Source organism: Vulpes vulpes, chromosome 1 (assembly GCF_048418805.1).
Source record: "Vulpes vulpes isolate BD-2025 chromosome 1, VulVul3, whole genome shotgun sequence".
Lineage (NCBI taxonomy): Eukaryota > Metazoa > Chordata > Mammalia > Carnivora > Canidae > Vulpes > Vulpes vulpes.
The window spans coordinates 77,585,792-77,600,762 of NC_132780.1; the positions used below are offsets into that span (position 1 = coordinate 77,585,792).

The 14,971-nt window shown below is 38.5% G+C and overlaps 1 protein-coding gene across 6 annotated transcripts in view; it reads left to right on the plus strand.

Annotated features, from left to right (window-relative positions):
- The window catches only part of IPCEF1 (interaction protein for cytohesin exchange factors 1), a 167,482-nt gene that overhangs the window by 96,786 nt on the left and 55,725 nt on the right, over window positions 1-14,971 (plus strand). The window lies entirely within an intron of this gene.

Below are 14,971 nucleotides of genomic sequence, written 5' to 3' on the forward strand. Positions count from 1 at the left end.
TGTTTGACTCATCTTTGGTTGGAGAGGGGTGTCCAAATTTATATCCTAACTGAAGGAGGTTTTCCGCATCTGTTAATGTTACTATTCCATGACAAATTGTACTCATTTCAGGATTTACGTGGACAGCACTTTATATGGAACCTTTGTGTTATTAAGATTTCTATGAAAGAAAAGAAGGGAATCAGCTTTAAGACCTATTAGTGGTATAAACTGATTCAGTCCACAGAACATATTTCCATTTCTTCTTCTTTACTATATTTTCCTCTGCCCTTTTTTCTTGGGTGGGTTGGTTTTGGAATCACTAACCTGTGTGCCAGCACTGTGTTGTTGACTGTTGTCTCTTGTTCCTTGACATGCTAAGTGATGGCATTAAAGAGTGATGATCAGACAATACTTGAAAAGGAAGTTGTCTAATTTATCCCTAATCAGCAGTAGACTTCTGTGATCTGCTTCATGGAAATGTTGGGAAGGGCTGGAAGTAAAGTTATTGTTAGAAGGGTTGCTGATCTGTGCTGCCTGGAAACATTTTGAAGACAACGATGTTGTTGATTATTGAATGAGTAGAGATTTTTCATATAGGAATTCTCTCCACTACCCCTGAGTAGCCCTTGCTGATCTCAGGAGAGCTGGGGTTTCTTTTGGGGTTTAGCGAAGATCAGCAATAATCCTTTGATGATCCTTTAATCAGTTAAGGGGAAATTATTTAGGGATTTCCCATAAACAGGACATTTTTGTTTCTGTGATACCATTCTTCTAACATGGCTGTGGATGCTCATCACTCAAGCAACAGAGCTTTAGAGCATGTAACTTCATAAATATAGTATAAATACTAGGTATAGTTTGTGGGCAAGATTTTTAGTAAGATAAATACAAATTCACTGACCATCAATAAGAAATTTATGTTACCCATGTGCCCCTAGGCACCTGTCCTGTAAAGATTTGGTGAAACTGGACCCAAATCCAACTCCAGTGCTCTGGAATAAGCATTCTCCCTTCTACCCCCGTGCTTCTCTCTCTACAACCCTTCTCCAGTCCCCTGTTCTCAAGCTTATTTCTTTGGTTTCACCCCATGTGACACATGGTACAAAATCCTTCGTTGAGTTCTGTAAAAATATTTTTTTTCAAGGCTTTGGTGAGCTTTAACAACTTTATCAAAGATTTGGGAGAGTTGCAAGAAAGAATCACCTTATAGGGTAGGCCATCTCCTACTATCTCTCTTCTCTCTTTTCATCTCCCTTTCTGGATACATTCATCATCTCTTGTCTAATGTGGAATAGTTTTACCCAATTTAAGGTACCCTGGGGCTGAGGTCTCGCTTTCTATCCTCAGTAATTGCTTCTAAATAAACACAGCTGTTTTCTTAAGAGGAATTAAGGTCAATATAAATTTTTTCCTCTTGTTTCCTACTATTTTAGGCTCTTGCTTTTGGGTAGTTGTAGCAAGTGATAATCTGTACCTTTCATAGAACAAGAGGACTTACAGATACACCTTTTAATACTTTCTGGGAATTTCCAGAGGCTGTTGCAAGGATTGGGTATTGATGGGGAATGGTACATCCGTGGCAAGTAACAAACTCAGATATAAGTATGACATTGATTTTCTCAAACAAATTATTTAACAAATATGTTCTGCATGTGGTCAGTCTTCATTGAATTTAAAGGAAGTCCCCTCTGAATCACACACAATTACAGATTTGGCTGGTGTAGCTTCATTGGCTCATTTGGTTAAAGCCTCTCTTACAGGAGCAACTTAGAGGGCAGTTACCTATTTTGGGCATTAGGAATCTCATGCTTCCATAGGGAGCAGAAGTGTTGGCTGAGATGAGGTTGGAAGGAGGAAAAGGAGAGAGCACCAGACACACTCAAGTGCCCAGTCTCCACTTGGCCTTCATTCAAATGTATAAAGCTATTCAGGTAACAGATCATATACTTGAATAGAGTTAGATTAGCAACACTGAATGGAGAATGGGTTTACTGTTATCTGGCCTTGGAATTACCCTAATAAACTAGCAGTACGTAACAGAAGGACCTTCCAACTCCCTAATTCTATGACTCTGTTATAGAAGAATTTTCTCTCTTTACACACACACATACACGCACCCACATGAGTGGGTGTGCATGCACATACTGACATCTTAATTATATGTTTGTTACGGGGGAAAAAAAGGCTACTCAATGAATACTTAATTAGCAGTCATATTCCTGGTATCCGTGTGAATGTCAACTGTGAAATAAGAGCCAAACACATATCCTCAAACTAAGAACATTTATTTACTTTCTGCCACCCAAGGAATTCAGATTCAACAAAGTAGCTCCCAAGGCACCTACGCCTAATGAGCAAACTTCTTGTTATAATCTCTTCCCTATTCCCTATTCTTTCTTCCATGGCCTGGTGCTGGGAGGTAATGGAGCCAATAGCATCCCAGCAAGAACCATCTCTTATTGAATGTCTACTGTTATGCCAAGGGATATTCTAGGTACCTTTCACACATGTTCTTTCCTCTCAGAAAACACCCTCTGAGGTAGTAATTGTTACCATATTTTGAAAGTTGGGAAGACTGAAACTCAGGGGATTGTGTTTGTAGCCCCAAATGACACAAGGAGTAAGCAGGGAAAACAGATCACCTTGACCTCCTTTGACTCCACAGCTGGGATTGTTGCCACATGCCAGCCTGACCCCATGCAGACACCAGGGTAAATGACAGTCTTCAGTGGGGTTCTGAGGGAACAGCTCTAGAGGCTGAATCTAGGGCAATTCTCATATGAAAGTACAGTGATCTCATGGGACGCCTTTGATTGTCTTTATTGTTCCCTGACACCACCTGAGGAGGCTGTGTCACCCTCGTCATTCTGGATGCCTCTCTGTTATATTGCTAGTCAGTAATGGATGCATGGTCTACCTTCTTCCTTCATGACACTTTGCTGCTTCAGACAGCCCTACCCGGATTTCCTTGAGAAAGGTCAAGTCCAGACACTCATCTGCTCTTTTCACACCCCATATTATGTGCTTAGAATGTGCTACAGCAAGCAAGAGTGCATGCCAGTTCTTACAAAACCACATTCACATTCTACAGCCATAAAAATCCAAGCTATTTACAATCCACACAATTGTTTTCCCTTTCCCCTTGGATTAAGTAAATTTCTTCCCTTGCTTGTGAGAATCTCCTGACCTGTATCTCTCTTATGTCACCACTCAGCCTTCAACTACAGAATTTTAAAAAATTCCTTGTTAGCATCACATATGCTGGCACTCTCTTTAAGCATTTTTGCACATGCTGTTTCTCTGCTCAGAACACTCTTTGTCTCCATGCCCAAAAGTCTTTCTCCCACACAATCCCATTGACCTCCTCAGAAGTCAAATTTTAGCTTACGTAGCCTTTCTTCTACATGGTCTTACTTTATCCTCTGACCTAAATCAGGGCACCTCTGCCTGTTCCCATAGCAGCTTATGCTTTTCTCAGTTTTATACTCATCTTTCTCTTTGGTACATGTTTATTAGGCATTCTATTTTCCATAATTGATCATCTCTGCAGAGCAGGATCACAAGTATATTTTTAGTGCATTGTCTGACACTTAACTGGGCATGGGCACTCAGTTAATATTTGTTGATCTCATAAACTACACGAGGTTTAAGAATCATCAGCATTTACATTACCTCTGGGAATTTTGAGAATGGGTTGGATAAAGACTGCTTTTGATGGAAAGTAATTTTCTGGTAAAGAGATTTCCACTTGTGATCTTAAAAAGAAATACAGGAAAAGGTACAATTTGAGATTTGCTAAGGGCTCCATGGTCCTAAGTAAGTCCTACACAGCTGCTCCCATTGGGTGACATTATATTAGGGGCTATTTTTGATTTTTAGAATATTTCTAACCATGGCATCTGGTTATAAACAAGGGTGTGTTGATTAAGATCACCTGGCTGGGGGTGGAAATGTCAGTAGGGAGATGGAAGGTTTCCCCTGCACTCTAGCACTTCACCTGGATACCAGGCACAGTGGGAGAAGTTTGGGACCAACTTCTCTCCGGTGAAGGAGGAGTGAAGTTCTGAGTTCCTTTTCCTTTCAGGCGTGTCACTATAAATTAGTAAAAAGATAAGTACTTAATATTATTACTTAGTTATTAAAACTATCTTATATTTTTAAGGTTCTAGATTTTTCTACTTTTGCTATAATTGATTTTTCTTTTCTAAGAATTCTTAATTAAAATTTTGCTTAGTTCCTTGGGATATATATTTTGGATTTTATTCATACCTCAGATAGATTGATTATAATGTGAATGTGTATTATATAACCCGTTTAAAATTTGTGACATTATTAAATGTTTCTATTCAGAGAGCATTTACTCATCTCACCGGTGTATTTTCTTACATTATTCAGGAGTGTGTGTAGACTATTAAAATACAACAAGGGGACATATACATTATGCTGGTATACAACTTGAAGGCATTGCCTAAACAATTTAGGCTTTAATTAACAGAGCACGGTTTAATATTAGTTGCAGAGAATAGATTTAAATTTTTTTCTTTTTAAATGAACCCAACTTGAAAAGTTTATCATCCATCCACCCACTCACCCACCTACCCACCCAACTACATAGCTTCCTACAGTATTTTTGAGATATTAAAAATAATTTGGGCTAACAGTTGTAAATGCTACTATAGGGTTAAAAAAGAAGAGATGACATTTCTTCTCACACTTAGGAGCCTCCAGACTGGTAGAGGAGACAGAGCTATGTAAATGACACAATCAAAGAAAGATTGGGAAAAAAAGGGGGGTTCTGAGATGGAGCAGTACAGATGAATTCTGTAAATTCTAGGGTTAGGGGGAAATAGTTTGGGCCAAATGTGAGGGAGTTCTGTTACAGTGATTTTTTTTTTAAACCTCTGGAAGTTTCTCTCTTTTTCCTAAGAAGCTATGTTTTCTTTTTCTTTCTTTTTTTTTTTAAGATTTTATTTATTTATTCATGAGAGACAGAGAGAGAGAGAGAGAGAGAGAGAGAGAGGCAGAGACACAGGCAGAGGGAGAAGCAGGCTCCATGCAGGGAGCCTGACATGGGACAGGATCCTCGGTCTCCAGGATCAGGCCCTGGACTGCAGGCGGTGCTAAACCACTGAGCCACCTGGGCTGCCCTCCTCCCGCCTTTTTTAATCAGTTTCCAAAGCTGCATGATTTCCTTGGTCAGATTTCCTTTATGAGTTAAACACAGTTTTCACCAATCAGAAAACATTATTTCCATGCATTTCAGTGAATATGGAAAATCTTCAGGGAGATTTTCTTAAGATCTGCCTTGGAAGACAGCTTCTTTTTTCTTTTTCTGTTTTTTTAGGGAAGGAGGGTGGGGGGATGGGCATTCCAGTCAGGGGAATATGTGAACAAAGGAATGAAAATATAAATGAGCTGTGCCAACCCACTGTGTTGGACACTATATTAACTTCCCATAACTTAGCAAGATAGATATTATTATTCCCATTTTTCAAGGGAATTTACTGAAGCTTAGGGAATTGAAGTAACTTGCTCAAAGTCGAGTGAGGAGTAAATGGTAGAGCTGGGATTAAAAAACATGATCTACCAATATCAAGCCAAGCTCTTTTCCCTGGGCTGGTATCCCTACTGAAGTGAGCCAGGGCCAGTACATGGGGGCATCAAATGCATAATGCAGGAATGTGGATTTGGTCCGGTAGGAAGTAGGGAGCCACTGCAGGTTCTTGAGAGTCTGAAAATGATCTAATGAAATCAGCAAGTGAAAATATTAATTTATCAGTAATAAATGGGGTGCATTGGGGAATAAAGGAGGTTCCAGAAGGTCAGTTGGTAGATATGACAAAATGCAGGTACTGAGACAGGAACTCCTGACCTGGAGTGAACATGGTAAAAATGGGGGATGCATTTAACAGTAAGATATGGCAAAATGTGTTGAGTGCTTGGATATAAGACACAAAATGTTTGGGGGTAAAATAAGAATGAATCCAAGTTTGGGAGCCTGGGAGATTGAGAAAATAATATGAACACTGAGGGAGGAAGAATATGGTTAAAATGTGAATTTCCTTTAGATTCATTGTCTTTTAGTGTTTTGGTTTCTTTTAGTTTTGTAAATTCTATCTTTGTATAAAATTACTAGAAACCTGCATTGTTTAATAAAGTAACTGTTCATTGATTTCATTTGTTTTATTCCTCTTATGCAGCAAAAGGGTTCCTAGGAGCCCCTGGGCCACACACAGAAAAGGTGAAATTGACCAACTCTTTGTTTCATGAGAACTGATGAGGTTTAAGGTTAATATCTGGTTTAATACATATTATGAAGACTGTTCAGTTTCTGAGAATCCAATCTGCCCGCCCCAATGTGACCTCTTTCCCTCCTCCCCGTCTGCATCGTCCCTTGTGTCTGTGAGTTCAAGCAGTTGGGCCTGTATCATGTGTTTTTGGTCTTTAGCTGCATGTGCACTTGATGTGAATTTCAGAGGAAGGGATTTTTCTTGGAATCAGTTTTATGAGAATCTCTACAGCAAAGATCTAACCAGTTTTTAGATTAGGTAGAACTTACTTTTGCAGAAAATGACACTTGAAAGCCAGATTTTCTCTTTCTGTGAGACAACTCCTCTGAAACTTTCAGTGAATATCGAGTGTCTTTCAGATAAGAAAAGCAAAGAATGGAAAGAGACATTTCATTAGCAATCACCTGTTGGTATAGATTTTGGAAAAATCTCTACCTGAGTTTACCAAAGTTTAGGAAAAAAAAATTTTTTTTTTTTGTATTTCAACATTTCAATTTTATTTAAGAACTTGTTTTTGTCTCAAAAGATACAAAGTTCATTCAGCAGAATTCATCCAAATAAATGGTCTAAGTCCAGTGTGATACAAAATACATTTCCTAAATAGAATAAATGCAAGAGAAGACTCTTCCCCCTCAACAAAGCACATACTGGGGTGCCTGGGTGGTTCAGTCAGTTGAGTGACTCTTTTTTTTTTTTTTTTAGTTGAGTAACTCTTGATCTCAGCCCAGGTCTTAATTTCTGAGGAATTTATGAATACTTCAATCAGAGCTTACTATATTCTTTTACCCACTTACAGTGTAAACACCTGAGGGTATATTCTTTATCTTTCTGGTTTAAACTGTGTCACTAGAGCCTATAAGACTAGGCACAGAGTGGGCACCAGGCATTTGTTGAGCGAATTACTTAATCATCAGTTAGTTCTGTAAATCAGTTCCTCAGAGCATTATTTTTTTTTCCTCAGAGCATTATTGAGCACCTTATGTATTCCCTGAATTATACCAAAAAGCGGTGTTTTATTAATAATGGGTCTCTAGTTGAACTTCATATTTATTCTGTAATTCAAATACCAACTGCTGAGTGTATCCCAGATGAAATTCCAATATTTAAAAATGTTTCTTTGGAGAAAGTGATTCAGAATAATTGTATAAAAGTGATGAACTCTTTGCCAGCATATGTTCCTAGAGTTTGTCCTGGAGAGGGGAAACTAGACGGTGTAGAACTGACGGGTCTAATGAGCAAAGTGGGATGTTTTAGCAGCTATAAGTTACATTTTACCTCAAGGAGACAACTGGTGGATGACAGGGTGAAAAGGATTGTGTAAGTACCCCTCAAAATCTGAATGTAAGAATGATTGAGGACTTTTTGAATTCTATTACTTCCCTTGTTATAGTTTCAAGTATGTGGAAAAGATCTTTAAAGTGGACTTTGTTTATTGTCTCTGATGCTATCTATCACTGTGTCCTAATGTTTATTTTCCTTGGTAGGTCCCAGAATAGATTTTGAGGATAATGGTCTCCCACTGAAGCTTTATGATCAGCTCAGCCTGTATTTGGGGCAGGCTGTTTTTAATAACTTCTTGTTGTTCAGTTCATATGATGTGGGAACAATGACTTATGTTGCCAATATGATTCTCCTTTAAAATCTTTCCAAGCTTTACATAATCAATTGTGAAACACCAAGACTGTGAAATCCTTTGTTTCTCTTGTCTTGTTCTCAGGAGGCAGTGACATGCTCGGGCACTGTTGGTTTGGAAGAGGATGCCAGGGTTAGTGATGTAGGTTGGGTTGCAAGAGAGACCCGTTCTCTTAGCTCGCAGCACTGACCGATGTGCCCGTTCAGGGGATGCAGCACTGTCTCTCCTCTGGTGGGCAGGGCACAGTGCTTTTGTAGGAGTCTCCACAACTTCTCTTTGTTTTACTTTATCTTTTGGTACAATCCATCTTCTTGCTTGTTGGAAATTTAATTTTGATAAATGCTTAAAAAATACTATAAAATGTGTTCATTTAGAAAAATTAGAAAACAAAATTAAGCAAAATAAAGAAAAGGAGATGGGAGGCCAACAGAAAGAAATAAGTGAATTACCATCAGTTACTTATTTAAATGAATCACAATCTTTCCAACTTGGTGTGATTACTGTAAACGTTTTGGTGTATATGTTTCCAATTTTTTCTATATTTTCCAAAAATAAAATGATACTATATTTAATATGTAACTTGATTTTCTCACTAAGCAATATATTATCAATATATTTTCATGCCAACACATACATATCCTGTCATTAAAAAAATATTTTTTATTTATTTATTCATGAGACACAGAGAGAGAGAGAGACAGACACAGACAGAGGGAGAGAAGCTCACGCCCTGAGCCAAAGGTAGACGTTCAACCGCTGAGCCACCCAGGCGTCCCTCCATGTCATTTCTAATGTAACACACGTTGTTATACTATGGTTTGTTTGTTGATCCATAGAATTTAAAAGCAGAAATGGCTTTTATTCTAAAACTATTTTAAGCTTTAACTATTTTAAGCCAACAGGTGATAAAATACATAAGCATATGTATGTATGTTTATGTAAGCATACCTATACTAACTTAAAAATAAAATGATACATATTTTTAACTTATGTATAAATATATGTATGTTTATATAGCCATTAGTATGTGTATAAATGTGTGTACATATGTGTATGTGTGTATATAACTTATAAATTCTTTTTTTTAAGAATTTATTTATTTATTTATTTATTTATGAGGAACACACACACAGAGAGGCAGAGACATAGGCAGAGGGAGAAGCAGGCTCCCTGTGGTGAGTCTGATGCAGAACTCGATCCCCCAACCGCAGGATCATGACTTGAGCCAAAGGCAGACACTCAACCAGTGAGCCACCCAGGCTTCCCAATTTGTAAATTCTGTTAAGCAAGCAGCAGGAAGGTGGATTTCACCAACATGGTTTAAAGGAGAAATATCACCTGGATTTTAGTCTTGCAGTTTCTTAACAGAGTTGGGTACCCCTAGGTCAGTGGTATAACTCTTTATGGATCCATTTTCTTACAAGTGCACTTTGAGCAAGAAGAATATCCTTAATGTAATTCAGAGCAACTTTGAGAAGATGAAATGCATCTGAAAACAATATTTTAAAAAATCAAAACAATATACACAAAGAAAGCCGATTTGATATATGCTAAGATGAAATCACATAATGCTGTGATTTGGGGTTGCAGAAGAATTGTACTAAAGGTTTTTAGATACCAGAAATGGTTTCTTTTGGCAAGAATGACCTATCCTGTGCTGGCAATGCTAAAAAATGTGCCAACTAACCCCAGTAAAGGTTGATTTTAAGTTTTAAAAACAGAGGAGTGAACTAGAAGACTCTGGGGGATTCTTCAGCTGAGTAATTCCTAACCTGGAGGAAGAATTCAGGTAATACGTGATTTTGTGATGAGGCTTGTGTGCACATTTCCCAAGCAATAGAATGACACATGATGGCCCATGGGATGAGCTGAACTTTTGGTTAGAGCTGAGGATTTTCCTGAGGTCATCATTTGCAGATTTATTATCCCTCTGGAGCTTTCTTTTTTAAGGGCCAAGAGCCCAGCTGCTTCTACAGAAAAGCTAAGTGATGAACTCATCTGTCGCTGTGCTGCTGCGATTGGCCCCCCTTAGAGCACGTTTCAAGAACATTTCAAAAGGAAACTATACAGTGTCAATTAAAACAAAAAAAAAAAAACAAACTGAATATTTCTTAAAGGAGTCAGAATTTAGGACAACATGTTTGAAACCATGTCTTTAGGGGCGCCGGGTTGGCTCAGTGGTTGAGCAACTGAGTGGTTGGCTCAGGTTGTGATCTTGGGGTCCTAGGATCCAGTCCTGCGTCGGACTCCCTGCATGGAGCCTGCTTCTCTCTCTGCCTGTGTCTCTGCCTCTCTCTGTGTGCCTCATGAATAAATAAATAAATCTTTAAAAAAAGAAACAATGTCTTCATAAAGGACACGAGGAAATAGCATGCTATAGTTGAAGATGGCTGTGGATTTGGAATCAGGAGGACAGATTCTACTCTGACCCTTCAGCTAGCTAACATTCAAGCAAACTAGCTGCTCTCTCTGTGCCTTCTTCCTTATCTGCTTATGAGATATGTGAATAGATGGCTCATACCTGTGAAAGAGACGGTGCTCATTCACAGCACATTAACCACGATTTTCATACTTTCAGTCTAAGAAAAATTATTATGGTAATTGCATTTTCCTTTACTGACAAATAATGAGTTTTGCAGTAGTATCTTTAAAACTTTTTAAATTATTTTTTGTTTTTGAAGACTTGTAGTGAAATACACATATCAGGAAATTTCCCATTAGCCACTTTTGAGGATATAGTTCAGTGGCAAGAAGTGTATTCACAGTTCTGTACAACCATCTCCAGCACTCTGTCTTATAAAACTAAAATGCTGTACTCTTTTCTTTCTTCTATCCCTGACAACCACCATTTTACCTTCTCTGTGTGAATTTGACCACTCCAATAGCTTCTCGGAGTGGAATCACACAGTGTTTGCCCTTCTGTGACTGGCTTATTTCACTTGGCATAATGTCTTCAAGGTTCATGCATGTTGTGGCATGGGTCAAATTTTCCTTTCTATTTAAGGCTGAAATTCCATTGTATGTGCATACCACATTTTGTTAATCCATTCATATTTACTGATGGACACTTTGGGGTTGTGTCCACCTTTTGGCTGCCAGGAACATTAGTGTACAAATATCTTTTTGAAATCCTGCTTTCAATTTTTTTTTTTTTTGGCTATGTTCCCAGGAGGGGGATTGCTGGATCCTATGATAGTTCTATTTTTAATTTTTTGAGGAACCGATGTATTTGCCATAGCGGCTGCACCATTTTACATTGCCCCCAAGAGTGTATAAGGGCTCCAATTTCTTCACGTCCTCAACAATGATTGTTATTTTCTGTTACTTAAGTTTTTTTTCTATTTTTATTTTATTTTATTTTTTATTTATTTATTTTTATTTATTTATTTATGATAGTCACAGAGAGAGAGAGAGGCAGAGACACAGGCGGAGGAAGAAGCAGGCTCCATGCACCGGGAGCCCGACGTGGGATTCGATCCCGGGTCTCCAGGATCGCGCCCTGGGCCAAAGGCAGGCGCCAAACCGCTGCGCCACCCAGGGATCCCTATTTTTATTTTATTTTTAAAGATTTATTTATTTTTGAGAGAGAGAGAGAACATGCATACATGTGAGGGGGAGGAGCAAAGGGAGAAGGAGAAAAAATCTCAAGCAGACTCTACACTGAGCATGGAGCCCGACCTCACGACCCTGAGATCATGACCTGATCTAAAATCAAGAGTTGGATGCCTAACTAACTGGCTCACCCAGGTGCCCCATGTTTAAAAATACTTTTTTTTTTAAAGTAGCCATTTAAATGGTGTAAGTATTATCTCATTGCAGTTTTGATTTGCATTTCCCTAATGATTATTAACTTTGAGCATCTTTTCATGTGCTTTTTGGCCATTTGTATGCCCTCGTTGGAGAAATACCTTTTCCTATTTTTGGTTGGGTTGAGTCATACCTTGATAACACTCATGAAACTCGTGAAAACGGTTTGAAGATATTTAGAAGTTCATGAAGTATTGGAAGATTTATTATATATTGTGTAAAGATAAGATTATGTATTATATTGACTGTGATTTTAAAAAAACTTTTTAAAAAGTTTCTTCTAATTTCTGATTTTGAAAGTGAATACACTGAATTCTCTGAATTCAAATTTTCTGAATCGTATTTCTTTCTTTACTCTTCCCTCACTCTTGCTCTAACCGTGGATGGTAGATAATGTTTATTAGATAACAAGATATACAATTTATTCTGTAATGGTGAGATTTTATCGCATTTATTCCTATTAATTTAAAACTTTTTCTTCCTATGTAGTGCTTTCTCTCCTTCCTTCCTTTCTCCTCCACCCCTCTTTCTTTCTTTCCTGCTGAAGACATCAATACTATATAGGTAAAAATTATCTCTAGGGTTTTAAGGCTTCTGAAAGGTGAGAGATGCTGTTGGACAGAGCCAGATCATGAAGGGCCTGTGTGCTCAGGATTTTATATTACAGAGAACAATAACATAAGACTCTTTTATTTTGTGAGGTTTCTTATTGTTTTTAAATACCCTTTCAGAAGGCAATGATTATCTTCACATCTACCAGAAAGTTCACTAGTAACTTAATTTCATTTAAAATATGACTCCATGAAAGAGAATGGAAGAATAAAGGAAGAATGCTAACTAGGAGAGCTGATTTACAAATCATAGAATAGGGTGCCAGTCACTTCTTGTTCACTACTGAAATGTGACCTAATATGATAGTAGGTAGTCATGGCCTTGGGTGGTACTTAGGAGGAAACAATGAAGAGGGATTATGGTACCATGCAGTTGGGCTATTCATGAGTAGAACCATGAGGAGAAACATTTCTGTGAGACAAATAGCATCCTGTTTTAGGTTGCCCAGAAGCAGACCCTGAGAAGAGGATTTGGGTACAAGCAGTATATTTGGGAAGTGATACCAGAAATACTTGGAAGGGGAATGGGGAAGTGAGACAGGGTGGAAAGTTAGCTAGTAAAACTCTCCTTTGTGGGCAAATTATGACTGAGGAACTGAAGCCACGTTCTGCTGGGCAACTCTGAGAGCCTTTAGAAAACACGTACCTTAGAATTTTCCTCCCAAGGGACAGGGAGCTGGGGGTGTTTAAACACCAGGTCCCATCAGTCATTGCTTGAGAACTCATCCTAGGGCCTGTGCTTCTCGAACACCTCCGCACGGGAGGAGAAATGGAATCTGGCAGCCAGAGAAGCCCTCCCATAGAGTCACAGGTCTTGTCAGTGGGAAGCCTGGCCAGTCTGGCCTGGTGGTAAGGAAGGGGACACATGATTGGCTTACTGACAGCACCTGCTACAAGTGATCTGCTTCCTTCAGATTTCTTTCTTTCCCCCTTGGAGCATCCTCAGAACTAGCATGATTATCACTAGCAAAGCTTCAGTCCATTTTTATAATTCTTGCCAGAAATGTGTGGATTCTGTAGGAAATTGGACCTTGCTATTTATTAGTTAAAAAAATCTAACTATTATTTTCTATGTGGAGGATCTATTTCTAGGCCTTTGTAAATAGAGTCTCTTTGGATCAAAATCTCATTATATTCATAAGGTAATGTTAAACTCAAATGCAATGATATATATTTTAAAGATTTTATTTGAGAGAGAGAGAGAGAGACAGAGAGAGCACACACAAGCGGGGGGAGGGGCAAAGGGAGAGGGAGAAGCAGAGTCTCCACTGAGTGAGGAGCCCAATGTGAAGCTTGATCCCAGGACCCTGAGATCATAAGATCATGACCTGAGCCGAAAGCAGTCACTTAACTGACTGAGGCACCCAGATACCCCTCAAATGCAATGATATTTTAACAAAAACATTACCTAGGTAATGTATGAAGAAGATAGTGAGCTTGCTAGTATTATTGTTGTCCAAAAAATTTTAAGTATTTTTAATATTTTATTTATTTGTTTGTTTAGAGCATGAGTGGGGGGAGGGGCAGAGGGAGAAAGAGAGAGAGAATCCCAAGCAGACTCCATGCTGTGGAAACTGAGGCAGGGCTTGATCCCATGACCTTCAGATCATGACCTGAGCTAAAATCAAGAGTTGGATGTTTAACTGAGCCCCTAAAATATTTTTTTACAGCAATTAAATCTGATACAAAGAAGACAAGGGAGAGCTAAGACATAGAGACAGCTATTCAGAGCACTCAGCTGACAATGGACAGATTAAAAACTTATTTTACTTCAATTTTTTCTTTCTGGATTGTTCTTTGTCTTTTCTTTCTATTCCTTTTCCCCATTCTTATCATGGATGCCTGGGAATTAAGTGAATAAAATCTTAAATTTTTTATAACTAATAATTTTATAGGACAACATGTCTCCATGTTAACTCTAGTTAGCCTTGATCAGGCTATATCTGCTTTTTTACTGTGTGGACATTGACCCGAGAGCTTACATGCTCTGATTAAGATCACACAGTCAGTGGCTTGCATCAAAATATTTTGATTCTAAATCTGGGGTCTTCTTCTGTGCCATCCATAGATTGTAGATTATCTTCTATTTTAGCTCCTGATTGAGACCGTTTGATCTCATATTTAGAATTATTTAACCGATTTCTGGGTTTTGGTCTGAGTTCTGTTTCTTTACCAATAACCCCATTACTTCCTCATTTTATGATGTCCATCTAGTTTGGTGATGAGGTAAAAACCAATCAGTTTCATGATGGTGCTCAAATGTGATTAATTTCCATCCACAGACTAAGATGGTAGTACCTATGGCCTATGCTTAGCACTCAGTATACGTTAGCTATTATTAGATGTTTCTCAAGTTTATCATATTTCTTAACAGGATTTTAGGCCTTGTCACTGTCAGGCCTGCTCCGATATCTAGAAGAGAGGAAGACAATATAAAGGCAAACATCATTTTTTTCTTGCTTCCCTTGCAGTGCTCATAAGCTCAGTGCTAATACGCTCAGCTCTGCCTGTGGGCCCAGGTAATACTTGCAGAATGTGCGTACATTTCCCTTTCTGAAGGGAAGAGGGGGATGAGTTGCTTATCAGAACAGAGCAGCATCCTGGCCTCTAGCACAAGCAGAGAATGAGGGAGCCCTTGAGTTTCATGC